The 13,913-nt window shown below is 54.2% G+C and overlaps 3 non-coding genes and 1 pseudogene across 3 annotated transcripts; all 4 read right to left on the bottom strand.

Annotated features, from left to right (window-relative positions):
* Window positions 1-2,497: 2,497 nt before the first annotated feature.
* Window positions 2,498-2,606, bottom strand: LOC138559050 (5S ribosomal RNA; annotated as a pseudogene).
* A 3,125-nt stretch (window positions 2,607-5,731) lies between these two features.
* Window positions 5,732-5,850, bottom strand: LOC138558761 (5S ribosomal RNA). The gene has a single exon (XR_011298881.1). It is a non-coding gene; the product is annotated as a 5S ribosomal RNA (ribosomal RNA).
* A 4,099-nt stretch (window positions 5,851-9,949) lies between these two features.
* Window positions 9,950-10,068, bottom strand: LOC138558760 (5S ribosomal RNA). The gene has a single exon (XR_011298880.1). It is a non-coding gene; the product is annotated as a 5S ribosomal RNA (ribosomal RNA).
* A 2,475-nt stretch (window positions 10,069-12,543) lies between these two features.
* LOC138558759 (5S ribosomal RNA) lies at window positions 12,544-12,662 on the bottom strand. Its single transcript, XR_011298879.1, has one exon. It is a non-coding gene; the product is annotated as a 5S ribosomal RNA (ribosomal RNA).
* Between the last annotated feature and the right edge of the window lie 1,251 nt (window positions 12,663-13,913).

The following is a 13,913-nucleotide window of genomic DNA, read 5'->3' as shown; positions in this document are numbered from 1 at the left end:
AAAAAAGAAGAAATAAACACACACACAATTTTCCTGCTGCGGTCTCCTCGACTCTTTGGAAGGCAGAGGGCGATGTTGGTTGAGGCCTTACCTTCTCAGGCTGGCGGCCTACAAGTCCAGGAAAGAAGCAGGCCCAGTAACAGCAACTGAGGCCCCCAGCCCAGCCACGCCTAGGCAGGCATCAGCGGAAGGCTGACTCTCTACCCCAGTGCTGCCCCAAGTTGTTTTGGCAAAAGTTTGCAAAGAAGCTGCCCGTAAATTTACCTCAAGCCACACTAGCACTCACCCAGGCGTCGGTTCCTTACAAAAATAGAAAGCATCTCTAAAAAAGAAGAAATAAACACACACACAATTTTCCTGCTGGGGACTCCTCGACTCTTTGGAAGGCAGAGGGCGATGTTGGTTGAGGCCCTTACTTTCTCCGGCTGGTGGCCTACAAGTCCAGGAAAGAAGCAGGCCCAGTAACAGCAGCTGAGGCCCCCAGCCCAGCCACGCCTAGGCAGGCATCAGCAGAAGGCTGACTCTCTACCCCACTGCTGCCCCAAGTTGGTTTGGCAAAAGTTTGCAAAGAAGATGCCTGTAAATTTAACTCACGCCACACTAGCACTCACCCAGGCGTCAGTTCCTTACAAAAATAGAAAGCACCTCTAAAAAAAGAAGAAATAAACACACACACAATTTTCCTGCTGCGGTCTCCTCGACTCTTTGGAAGGCAGAGGGCGATGTTGGTTGAGGCCTTACCTTCTCAGGCTGGCGGCCTACAAGTCCAGGAAAGAAGCAGGCCCAGTAACAGCAACTGAGGCCCCCAGCCCAGCCACGCCTAGGCAGGCATCAGCGGAAGGCTGACTCTCTACCCCAGTGCTGCCCCAAGTTGGTTTGGCAAAAGTTTGCAAAGAAGCTGCCCGTAAATTTACCTCAAGCCACACTAGCACTCACCCAGGCGTCGGTTCCTTACAAAAATAGAAAGCATCTCTAAAAAAAGAAGAAATACACACACACAATTTTCCTGCTGGGGACACCTCGACTCTTTGGAAGGCAGAGGGCGATGTTGGTTGAGGCCCTTACCTTCTCGGGCTGGTGGCCTACAAGTCCAGGAAAGAAGCAGGCCCAGTAACAGCAGCTGAGGCCCCCAGACCAGCCCAGCCCAGGCAGGCATCAGCAGAAGGCTGACTCTCTACCCCACTGCTGCTCCAAGTTGGTTTGGCAAAAGTTTGCAAAGAAGATGCCTGTAAATTTAGCTCACGCCACACTAGCACTCACCCAGGCGTCGTTTCCTTACAAAAATAGAAAGCATCTCTAAAAAAGAAGAAATAAACACACACACAATTTTCCTGCTGGGGACTCCTCGACTCTTTGGAAGGCAGAGGGCGATGTTGGTTGAGGCCCTTACTTTCTCCGGCTGGTGGCCTACAAGTCCAGGAAAGAAGCAGGCCCAGTAACAGCAGCTGAGGCCCCCAGCCCAGCCACGCCTAGGCAGGCATCAGCAGAAGGCTGACTCTCTACCCCACTGCTGCCCCAAGTTGGTTTGGCAAAAGTTTGCAAAGAAGCTGCCCGTGAATTTACCTCAAGCCACACTAGCACTCACCCAGGCGTCAGTTCCTTACAAAAATAGAAAGAATCTCTAAAAAAGAAGAAATAAACACACACACAATTTTCCTGCTTCTATCCCCTCGACTCCTTGGAAGGCGGAGGGCAACCTTCGCCGCTGGTGGCCTTCACATGCAGGAAAGAAGCACACCCAGGAACAGCAGCTGAGGCTCCCAGCCCAGGCAGGCTTCAGCTGAAGGCCGACTTGGGAAGCACTGAGGCCAGACCCTGGGCTCCTGGGTCCCTCGGTTGAAGGCTCGAGGCCAGACCCCTTGGCTCCTGTGTCCCTTGGCTGAAGGCTCGACCAGTGCTCGACCAGGCTCGATCAGGCGAGATATTAGGTAGCATGGGGCCCAGCTGGGACTTCTAGGAAGCTTAGGGTGACGGCCGCTTCTGCCCCATCATCCAGAGGCCTGGCTATGGAGAGGCATGATGTGGCCTCCCTCCCTTCCTGCCTCTTGTAGGCACTTCTCCCCCGTGAGCACTTCCCGCTCCAGGTGTCCCCTTGTCTCCCAGGGTGCACTCTTCCTCTAGAGCCCACATATGCAGATGAGGCCCATCCACTTGCCTCCCCTAGCTGTAGGGGGCCTTGCGCGTCCACTGGAGAGAAAACGGGGAGACGCTGGAGGTGCTTTGCCAGGGACACGAGTGGCCCTTTCTGGCTGCATCCACCCACCCGAGGCGGCAAGCTGCTGCCCTGGCTTCAGTCTCCTGCTGCTGCTGCTGCTCCAAGTTAGTTTGGCGACAACGTGTCCGCCTCTGACGGGGCTCTGCATTGGAGCGAGGGCTGCTGTCTGCCCCTGTGCCTTTTTCACGCGCCGTGTTTGTTAAAATTAAAAGCGGAATGGAGGAAAAATGTAGTTCAAGACGGAGAAGACGAACGCCGCCTATCGGGCACAGAGTAGCAAAATGCCTACAGCACCTGGTATTCCCAGGCGGTCTCCCATCCAAGTACTAACCAGGCCCGACCCTGCTTAGCTTCCGAGATCGGGCGCATTCAGGGTGGTATGGCCGTAGGCGAAGAGTGCGCCGATTCCGAGTATCTTGTGCTGTGTCGGCTCCTCCGACGTCCACTGCCCTCTTGCAAGGCTGAACGCTGTCCTCTGCAGTGTGCTTCTGCCCTTCTTTTTGCCTCAAGCTCAGGAGCCACAGCTGCCAGCTTGGAAAAGCAACGAGCAGCTCCATGCACCCACTTTTGAAATACCCACTTGCCTACTCATGTTTGCAAAGAAAGTGTCTGTAAATTCAGGCCAAGCCACACTTGCACTCACTCACCCAAGCATCCGTTCCTTACAAAACTTTTAAAAAAAACTCGGAAAGAAAGATGGAAATAAACACACACACAATTTTCCTGCTGGGGGCTCCTCGACGCTTTGGAAGGCAGAGGGTGATGTTGGTTGAGGCCCTTACCATATCGGGCTGGTGACCTACAAGTCCAGGAAAGAAGCAGGCCCAGTAACAGCAGCTGAGGCCCCCAGCCCAGCCCAGCCCAGGCAGGCATCAGCTTAAGGCTGACTCTCTACCCCACTGCTGCCCCAAGTTGGTTTGGCAAAAGTTTGCAAAGAAGCTGCCCGTGAATTTACCTCAAGCCACACTAGCACTCACCCAGGCGTCAGTTCCTTACAAAAATAGAAAGCACCTCTAAAAAAAGAAGAAATAAACACACACACAATTTTCCTGCTGCGGTCTCCTCGACTCTTTGGAAGGCAGAGGGCGATGTTGGTTGAGGCCTTACCTTCTCAGGCTGGCGGCCTACAAGTCCAGGAAAGAAGCAGGCCCAGTAACAGCAACTGAGGCCCCCAGCCCAGCCACGCCTAGGCAGGCATCAGCGGAAGGCTGACTCTCTACCCCAGTGCTGCCCCAAGTTGTTTTGGCAAAAGTTTGCAAAGAAGCTGCCCGTAAATTTACCTCAAGCCACACTAGCACTCACCCAGGCGTCGGTTCCTTACAAAAATAGAAAGCATCTCTAAAAAAGAAGAAATAAACACACACACAATTTTCCTGCTGGGGACTCCTCGACTCTTTGGAAGGCAGAGGGCGATGTTGGTTGAGGCCCTTACTTTCTCCGGCTGGTGGCCTACAAGTCCAGGAAAGAAGCAGGCCCAGTAACAGCAGCTGAGGCCCCCAGCCCAGCCACGCCTAGGCAGGCATCAGCAGAAGGCTGACTCTCTACCCCACTGCTGCCCCAAGTTGGTTTGGCAAAAGTTTGCAAAGAAGATGCCTGTAAATTTAACTCACGCCACACTAGCACTCACCCAGGCGTCAGTTCCTTACAAAAATAGAAAGCACCTCTAAAAAAAGAAGAAATAAACACACACACAATTTTCCTGCTGCGGTCTCCTCGACTCTTTGGAAGGCAGAGGGCGATGTTGGTTGAGGCCTTACCTTCTCAGGCTGGCGGCCTACAAGTCCAGGAAAGAAGCAGGCCCAGTAACAGCAACTGAGGCCCCCAGCCCAGCCACGCCTAGGCAGGCATCAGCGGAAGGCTGACTCTCTACCCCAGTGCTGCCCCAAGTTGGTTTGGCAAAAGTTTGCAAAGAAGCTGCCCGTAAATTTACCTCAAGCCACACTAGCACTCACCCAGGCGTCGGTTCCTTACAAAAATAGAAAGCATCTCTAAAAAAAGAAGAAATACACACACACAATTTTCCTGCTGGGGACACCTCGACTCTTTGGAAGGCAGAGGGCGATGTTGGTTGAGGCCCTTACCTTCTCGGGCTGGTGGCCTACAAGTCCAGGAAAGAAGCAGGCCCAGTAACAGCAGCTGAGGCCCCCAGACCAGCCCAGCCCAGGCAGGCATCAGCAGAAGGCTGACTCTCTACCCCACTGCTGCTCCAAGTTGGTTTGGCAAAAGTTTGCAAAGAAGATGCCTGTAAATTTAGCTCACGCCACACTAGCACTCACCCAGGCGTCGTTTCCTTACAAAAATAGAAAGCATCTCTAAAAAAGAAGAAATAAACACACACACAATTTTCCTGCTGGGGACTCCTCGACTCTTTGGAAGGCAGAGGGCGATGTTGGTTGAGGCCCTTACTTTCTCCGGCTGGTGGCCTACAAGTCCAGGAAAGAAGCAGGCCCAGTAACAGCAGCTGAGGCCCCCAGCCCAGCCACGCCTAGGCAGGCATCAGCAGAAGGCTGACTCTCTACCCCACTGCTGCCCCAAGTTGGTTTGGCAAAAGTTTGCAAAGAAGCTGCCCGTGAATTTACCTCAAGCCACACTAGCACTCACCCAGGCGTCAGTTCCTTACAAAAATAGAAAGAATCTCTAAAAAAGAAGAAATAAACACACACACAATTTTCCTGCTTCTATCCCCTCGACTCCTTGGAAGGCGGAGGGCAACCTTCGCCGCTGGTGGCCTTCACATGCAGGAAAGAAGCACACCCAGGAACAGCAGCTGAGGCTCCCAGCCCAGGCAGGCTTCAGCTGAAGGCCGACTTGGGAAGCACTGAGGCCAGACCCTGGGCTCCTGGGTCCCTCGGTTGAAGGCTCGAGGCCAGACCCCTTGGCTCCTGTGTCCCTTGGCTGAAGGCTCGACCAGTGCTCGACCAGGCTCGATCAGGCGAGATATTAGGTAGCATGGGGCCCAGCTGGGACTTCTAGGAAGCTTAGGGTGACGGCCGCTTCTGCCCCATCATCCAGAGGCCTGGCTATGGAGAGGCATGATGTGGCCTCCCTCCCTTCCTGCCTCTTGTAGGCACTTCTCCCCCGTGAGCACTTCCCGCTCCAGGTGTCCCCTTGTCTCCCAGGGTGCACTCTTCCTCTAGAGCCCACATATGCAGATGAGGCCCATCCACTTGCCTCCCCTAGCTGTAGGGGGCCTTGCGCGTCCACTGGAGAGAAAACGGGGAGACGCTGGAGGTGCTTTGCCAGGGACACGAGTGGCCCTTTCTGGCTGCATCCACCCACCCGAGGCGGCAAGCTGCTGCCCTGGCTTCAGTCTCCTGCTGCTGCTGCTGCTGCTCCAAGTTAGTTTGGCGACAACGTGTCCGCCTCTGACGGGGCTCTGCATTGGAGCGAGGGCTGCTGTCTGCCCCTGTGCCTTTTTCACGCGCCGTGTTTGTTAAAATTAAAAGCGGAATGGAGGAAAAATGTAGTTCAAGACGGAGAAGACGAACGCCGCCTATCGGGCACAGAGTAGCAAAATGCCTACAGCACCTGGTATTCCCAGGCGGTCTCCCATCCAAGTACTAACCAGGCCCGACCCTGCTTAGCTTCCGAGATCGGACGAGATCGGGCGCATTCAGGGTGGTATGGCCGTAGGCGAAGAGTGCGCCGATTCCGAGCCTCTTGTGCTGTGTCGGCTCCTCCGACGTCCACTGCCCTCTTGCAAGGCTGAACGCTGTCCTCTGCAGTGTGCTTCTGCCCTTCTTTTTGCCTCAAGCTCAGGAGCCACAGCTGCCAGCTTGGAAAAGCAACGAGCAGCTCCATGCACCCACTTTTGAAATACCCACTTGCCTACTCATGTTTGCAAAGAAAGTGTCTGTAAATTCAGGCCAAGCCACACTTGCACTCACTCACCCAAGCATCCGTTCCTTACAAAACTTTTAAAAAAAACTCGGAAAGAAAGATGGAAATAAACACACACACAATTTTCCTGCTGGGGGCTCCTCGACGCTTTGGAAGGCAGAGGGTGATGTTGGTTGAGGCCCTTACCATATCGGGCTGGTGACCTACAAGTCCAGGAAAGAAGCAGGCCCAGTAACAGCAGCTGAGGCCCCCAGCCCAGCCCAGCCCAGGCAGGCATCAGCTTAAGGCTGACTCTCTACCCCACTGCTGCCCCAAGTTGGTTTGGCAAAAGTTTGCAAAGAAGCTGCCCGTGAATTTACCTCAAGCCACACTAGCACTCACCCAGGCGTCAGTTCCTTACAAAAATAGAAAGCACCTCTAAAAAAAGAAGAAATAAACACACACACAATTTTCCTGCTGCGGTCTCCTCGACTCTTTGGAAGGCAGAGGGCGATGTTGGTTGAGGCCTTACCTTCTCAGGCTGGCGGCCTACAAGTCCAGGAAAGAAGCAGGCCCAGTAACAGCAACTGAGGCCCCCAGCCCAGCCACGCCTAGGCAGGCATCAGCGGAAGGCTGACTCTCTACCCCAGTGCTGCCCCAAGTTGTTTTGGCAAAAGTTTGCAAAGAAGCTGCCCGTAAATTTACCTCAAGCCACACTAGCACTCACCCAGGCGTCGGTTCCTTACAAAAATAGAAAGCATCTCTAAAAAAGAAGAAATAAACACACACACAATTTTCCTGCTGGGGACTCCTCGACTCTTTGGAAGGCAGAGGGCGATGTTGGTTGAGGCCCTTACTTTCTCCGGCTGGTGGCCTACAAGTCCAGGAAAGAAGCAGGCCCAGTAACAGCAGCTGAGGCCCCCAGCCCAGCCACGCCTAGGCAGGCATCAGCAGAAGGCTGACTCTCTACCCCACTGCTGCCCCAAGTTGGTTTGGCAAAAGTTTGCAAAGAAGATGCCTGTAAATTTAACTCACGCCACACTAGCACTCACCCAGGCGTCAGTTCCTTACAAAAATAGAAAGCACCTCTAAAAAAAGAAGAAATAAACACACACACAATTTTCCTGCTGCGGTCTCCTCGACTCTTTGGAAGGCAGAGGGCGATGTTGGTTGAGGCCTTACCTTCTCAGGCTGGCGGCCTACAAGTCCAGGAAAGAAGCAGGCCCAGTAACAGCAACTGAGGCCCCCAGCCCAGCCACGCCTAGGCAGGCATCAGCGGAAGGCTGACTCTCTACCCCAGTGCTGCCCCAAGTTGGTTTGGCAAAAGTTTGCAAAGAAGCTGCCCGTAAATTTACCTCAAGCCACACTAGCACTCACCCAGGCGTCGGTTCCTTACAAAAATAGAAAGCATCTCTAAAAAAAGAAGAAATACACACACACAATTTTCCTGCTGGGGGCTCCTCGACGCTTTGGAAGGCAGAGGGTGATGTTGGTTGAGGCCCTTACCATATCGGGCTGGTGACCTACAAGTCCAGGAAAGAAGCAGGCCCAGTAACAGCAGCTGAGGCCCCCAGCCCAGCCCAGCCCAGGCAGGCATCAGCTTAAGGCTGACTCTCTACCCCACTGCTGCCCCAAGTTGGTTTGGCAAAAGTTTGCAAAGAAGCTGCCCGTGAATTTACCTCAAGCCACACTAGCACTCACCCAGGCGTCAGTTCCTTACAAAAATAGAAAGCACCTCTAAAAAAAGAAGAAATAAACACACACACAATTTTCCTGCTGCGGTCTCCTCGACTCTTTGGAAGGCAGAGGGCGATGTTGGTTGAGGCCTTACCTTCTCAGGCTGGCGGCCTACAAGTCCAGGAAAGAAGCAGGCCCAGTAACAGCAACTGAGGCCCCCAGCCCAGCCACGCCTAGGCAGGCATCAGCGGAAGGCTGACTCTCTACCCCAGTGCTGCCCCAAGTTGTTTTGGCAAAAGTTTGCAAAGAAGCTGCCCGTAAATTTACCTCAAGCCACACTAGCACTCACCCAGGCGTCGGTTCCTTACAAAAATAGAAAGCATCTCTAAAAAAGAAGAAATAAACACACACACAATTTTCCTGCTGGGGACTCCTCGACTCTTTGGAAGGCAGAGGGCGATGTTGGTTGAGGCCCTTACTTTCTCCGGCTGGTGGCCTACAAGTCCAGGAAAGAAGCAGGCCCAGTAACAGCAGCTGAGGCCCCCAGCCCAGCCACGCCTAGGCAGGCATCAGCAGAAGGCTGACTCTCTACCCCACTGCTGCCCCAAGTTGGTTTGGCAAAAGTTTGCAAAGAAGATGCCTGTAAATTTAACTCACGCCACACTAGCACTCACCCAGGCGTCAGTTCCTTACAAAAATAGAAAGCACCTCTAAAAAAAGAAGAAATAAACACACACACAATTTTCCTGCTGCGGTCTCCTCGACTCTTTGGAAGGCAGAGGGCGATGTTGGTTGAGGCCTTACCTTCTCAGGCTGGCGGCCTACAAGTCCAGGAAAGAAGCAGGCCCAGTAACAGCAACTGAGGCCCCCAGCCCAGCCACGCCTAGGCAGGCATCAGCGGAAGGCTGACTCTCTACCCCAGTGCTGCCCCAAGTTGGTTTGGCAAAAGTTTGCAAAGAAGCTGCCCGTAAATTTACCTCAAGCCACACTAGCACTCACCCAGGCGTCGGTTCCTTACAAAAATAGAAAGCATCTCTAAAAAAAGAAGAAATACACACACACAATTTTACTGCTGGGGACACCTCGACTCTTTGGAAGGCAGAGGGCGATGTTGGTTGAGGCCCTTACCTTCTCGGGCTGGTGGCCTACAAGTCCAGGAAAGAAGCAGGCCCAGTAACAGCAGCTGAGGCCCCCAGACCAGCCCAGCCCAGGCAGGCATCAGCAGAAGGCTGACTCTCTACCCCACTGCTGCCCCAAGTTGGTTTGGCAAAAGTTTGCAAAGAAGCTGCCCGTGAATTTACCTCAAGCCACACTAGCACTCACCCAGGCGTCAGTTCCTTACAAAAATAGAAAGAATCTCTAAAAAAGAAGAAATAAACACACACACAATTTTCCTGCTTCTATCCCCTCGACTCCTTGGAAGGCGGAGGGCAACCTTCGCCGCTGGTGGCCTTCACATGCAGGAAAGAAGCACACCCAGGAACAGCAGCTGAGGCTCCCAGCCCAGGCAGGCTTCAGCTGAAGGCCGACTTGGGAAGCACTGAGGCCAGACCCTGGGCTCCTGGGTCCCTCGGCTGAAGGCTCGAGGCCAGACCCCTTGGCTCCTGTGTCCCTTGGCTGAAGGCTCGACCAGTGCTCGACCAGGCTCGATCAGGCGAGATATTAGGTAGCATGGGGCCCAGCTGGGACTTCTAGGAAGCTTAGGGTGACGGCCGCTTCTGCCCCATCATCCAGAGGCCTGGCTATGGAGAGGCATGATGTGGCCTCCCTCCCTTCCTGCCTCTTGTAGGCACTTCTCCCCCGTGAGCACTTCCCGCTCCAGGTGTCCCCTTGTCTCCCAGGGTGCACTCTTCCTCTAGAGCCCACATATGCAGATGAGGCCCATCCACTTGCCTCCCCTAGCTGTAGGGGGCCTTGCGCGTCCACTGGAGAGAAAACGGGGAGACGCTGGAGGTGCTTTGCCAGGGACACGAGTGGCCCTTTCTGGCTGCATCCACCCACCCGAGGCGGCAAGCTGCTGCCCTGGCTTCAGTCTCCTGCTGCTGCTGCTGCTGCTCCAAGTTAGTTTGGCGACAACGTGTCCGCCTCTGACGGGGCTCTGCATTGGAGCGAGGGCTGCTGTCTGCCCCTGTGCCTTTTTCACGCGCCGTGTTTGTTAAAATTAAAAGCGGAATGGAGGAAAAATGTAGTTCAAGACGGAGAAGACGAACGCCGCCTATCGGGCACAGAGTAGCAAAATGCCTACAGCACCTGGTATTCCCAGGCGGTCTCCCATCCAAGTACTAACCAGGCCCGACCCTGCTTAGCTTCCGAGATCGGACGAGATCGGGCGCATTCAGGGTGGTATGGCCGTAGGCGAAGAGTGCGCCGATTCCGAGCCTCTTGTGCTGTGTCGGCTCCTCCGACGTCCACTGCCCTCTTGCAAGGCTGAACGCTGTCCTCTGCAGTGTGCTTCTGCCCTTCTTTTTGCCTCAAGCTCAGGAGCCACAGCTGCCAGCTTGGAAAAGCAACGAGCAGCTCCATGCACCCACTTTTGAAATACCCACTTGCCTACTCATGTTTGCAAAGAAAGTGTCTGTAAATTCAGGCCAAGCCACACTTGCACTCACTCACCCAAGCATCCGTTCCTTACAAAACTTTTAAAAAAAACTCGGAAAGAAAGATGGAAATAAACACACACACAATTTTCCTGCTGGGGGCTCCTCGACGCTTTGGAAGGCAGAGGGTGATGTTGGTTGAGGCCCTTACCATATCGGGCTGGTGACCTACAAGTCCAGGAAAGAAGCAGGCCCAGTAACAGCAGCTGAGGCCCCCAGCCCAGCCCAGCCCAGGCAGGCATCAGCTTAAGGCTGACTCTCTACCCCACTGCTGCCCCAAGTTGGTTTGGCAAAAGTTTGCAAAGAAGCTGCCCGTGAATTTACCTCAAGCCACACTAGCACTCACCCAGGCGTCAGTTCCTTACAAAAATAGAAAGCACCTCTAAAAAAAGAAGAAATAAACACACACACAATTTTCCTGCTGCGGTCTCCTCGACTCTTTGGAAGGCAGAGGGCGATGTTGGTTGAGGCCTTACCTTCTCAGGCTGGCGGCCTACAAGTCCAGGAAAGAAGCAGGCCCAGTAACAGCAACTGAGGCCCCCAGCCCAGCCACGCCTAGGCAGGCATCAGCGGAAGGCTGACTCTCTACCCCAGTGCTGCCCCAAGTTGGTTTGGCAAAAGTTTGCAAAGAAGCTGCCCGTAAATTTACCTCAAGCCACACTAGCACTCACCCAGGCGTCGGTTCCTTACAAAAATAGAAAGCATCTCTAAAAAAAGAAGAAATACACACACACAATTTTACTGCTGGGGACACCTCGACTCTTTGGAAGGCAGAGGGCGATGTTGGTTGAGGCCCTTACCTTCTCGGGCTGGTGGCCTACAAGTCCAGGAAAGAAGCAGGCCCAGTAACAGCAGCTGAGGCCCCCAGACCAGCCCAGCCCAGGCAGGCATCAGCAGAAGGCTGACTCTCTACCCCACTGCTGCTCCAAGTTGGTTTGGCAAAAGTTTGCAAAGAAGATGCCTGTAAATTTAGCTCACGCCACACTAGCACTCACCCAGGCGTCGTTTCCTTACAAAAATAGAAAGCATCTCTAAAAAAGAAGAAATAAACACACACACAATTTTCCTGCTGGGGACTCCTCGACTCTTTGGAAGGCAGAGGGCGATGTTGGTTGAGGCCCTTACTTTCTCCGGCTGGTGGCCTACAAGTCCAGGAAAGAAGCAGGCCCAGTAACAGCAGCTGAGGCCCCCAGCCCAGCCACGCCTAGGCAGGCATCAGCAGAAGGCTGACTCTCTACCCCACTGCTGCCCCAAGTTGGTTTGGCAAAAGTTTGCAAAGAAGCTGCCCGTGAATTTACCTCAAGCCACACTAGCACTCACCCAGGCGTCAGTTCCTTACAAAAATAGAAAGAATCTCTAAAAAAGAAGAAATAAACACACACACAATTTTCCTGCTTCTATCCCCTCGACTCCTTGGAAGGCGGAGGGCAACCTTCGCCGCTGGTGGCCTTCACATGCAGGAAAGAAGCACACCCAGGAACAGCAGCTGAGGCTCCCAGCCCAGGCAGGCTTCAGCTGAAGGCCGACTTGGGAAGCACTGAGGCCAGACCCTGGGCTCCTGGGTCCCTCGGCTGAAGGCTCGAGGCCAGACCCCTTGGCTCCTGTGTCCCTTGGCTGAAGGCTCGACCAGTGCTCGACCAGGCTCGATCAGGCGAGATATTAGGTAGCATGGGGCCCAGCTGGGACTTCTAGGAAGCTTAGGGTGACGGCCGCTTCTGCCCCATCATCCAGAGGCCTGGCTATGGAGAGGCATGATGTGGCCTCCCTCCCTTCCTGCCTCTTGTAGGCACTTCTCCCCCGTGAGCACTTCCCGCTCCAGGTGTCCCCTTGTCTCCCAGGGTGCACTCTTCCTCTAGAGCCCACATATGCAGATGAGGCCCATCCACTTGCCTCCCCTAGCTGTAGGGGGCCTTGCGCGTCCACTGGAGAGAAAACGGGGAGACGCTGGAGGTGCTTTGCCAGGGACACGAGTGGCCCTTTCTGGCTGCATCCACCCACCCGAGGCGGCAAGCTGCTGCCCTGGCTTCAGTCTCCTGCTGCTGCTGCTGCTGCTCCAAGTTAGTTTGGCGACAACGTGTCCGCCTCTGACGGGGCTCTGCATTGGAGCGAGGGCTGCTGTCTGCCCCTGTGCCTTTTTCACGCGCCGTGTTTGTTAAAATTAAAAGCGGAATGGAGGAAAAATGTAGTTCAAGACGGAGAAGACGAACGCCGCCTATCGGGCACAGAGTAGCAAAATGCCTACAGCACCTGGTATTCCCAGGCGGTCTCCCATCCAAGTACTAACCAGGCCCGACCCTGCTTAGCTTCCGAGATCGGACGAGATCGGGCGCATTCAGGGTGGTATGGCCGTAGGCGAAGAGTGCGCCGATTCCGAGCCTCTTGTGCTGTGTCGGCTCCTCCGACGTCCACTGCCCTCTTGCAAGGCTGAACGCTGTCCTCTGCAGTGTGCTTCTGCCCTTCTTTTTGCCTCAAGCTCAGGAGCCACAGCTGCCAGCTTGGAAAAGCAACGAGCAGCTCCATGCACCCACTTTTGAAATACCCACTTGCCTACTCATGTTTGCAAAGAAAGTGTCTGTAAATTCAGGCCAAGCCACACTTGCACTCACTCACCCAAGCATCCGTTCCTTACAAAACTTTAAAAAAAAACTCGGAAAGAAAGATGGAAATAAACACACACACAATTTTCCTGCTGGGGGCTCCTCGACGCTTTGGAAGGCAGAGGGTGATGTTGGTTGAGGCCCTTACCATATCGGGCTGGTGACCTACAAGTCCAGGAAAGAAGCAGGCCCAGTAACAGCAGCTGAGGCCCCCAGCCCAGCCCAGCCCAGGCAGGCATCAGCTTAAGGCTGACTCTCTACCCCACTGCTGCCCCAAGTTGGTTTGGCAAAAGTTTGCAAAGAAGCTGCCCGTGAATTTACCTCAAGCCACACTAGCACTCACCCAGGCGTCAGTTCCTTACAAAAATAGAAAGCACCTCTAAAAAAAGAAGAAATAAACACACACACAATTTTCCTGCTGCGGTCTCCTCGACTCTTTGGAAGGCAGAGGGCGATGTTGGTTGAGGCCTTACCTTCTCAGGCTGGCGGCCTACAAGTCCAGGAAAGAAGCAGGCCCAGTAACAGCAACTGAGGCCCCCAGCCCAGCCACGCCTAGGCAGGCATCAGCGGAAGGCTGACTCTCTACCCCAGTGCTGCCCCAAGTTGTTTTGGCAAAAGTTTGCAAAGAAGCTGCCCGTAAATTTACCTCAAGCCACACTAGCACTCACCCAGGCGTCGGTTCCTTACAAAAATAGAAAGCATCTCTAAAAAAGAAGAAATAAACACACACACAATTTTCCTGCTGGGGACTCCTCGACTCTTTGGAAGGCAGAGGGCGATGTTGGTTGAGGCCCTTACTTTCTCCGGCTGGTGGCCTACAAGTCCAGGAAAGAAGCAGGCCCAGTAACAGCAGCTGAGGCCCCCAGCCCAGCCACGCCTAGGCAGGCATCAGCAGAAGGCTGACTCTCTACCCCACTGCTGCCCCAAGTTGGTTTGGCAAAAGTTTGCAAAGAAGATGCCTGTAAATTTAACTCACGCCACACTAGCACTCACCCAGGCGTCAGTTCC

The sequence above is a fragment of the Ambystoma mexicanum genome, unplaced genomic scaffold, assembly GCF_040938575.1.
Source record: "Ambystoma mexicanum isolate Mex_15411 unplaced genomic scaffold, UKY_AmexF1_1 Mex_scaf34, whole genome shotgun sequence".
In the NCBI taxonomy this organism is placed as follows: Eukaryota; Metazoa; Chordata; class Amphibia; order Caudata; family Ambystomatidae; genus Ambystoma; species Ambystoma mexicanum.
Note: the sequence above shows the minus strand (reverse complement) of the source record. Positions and strands in the feature narration are given on the sequence as shown.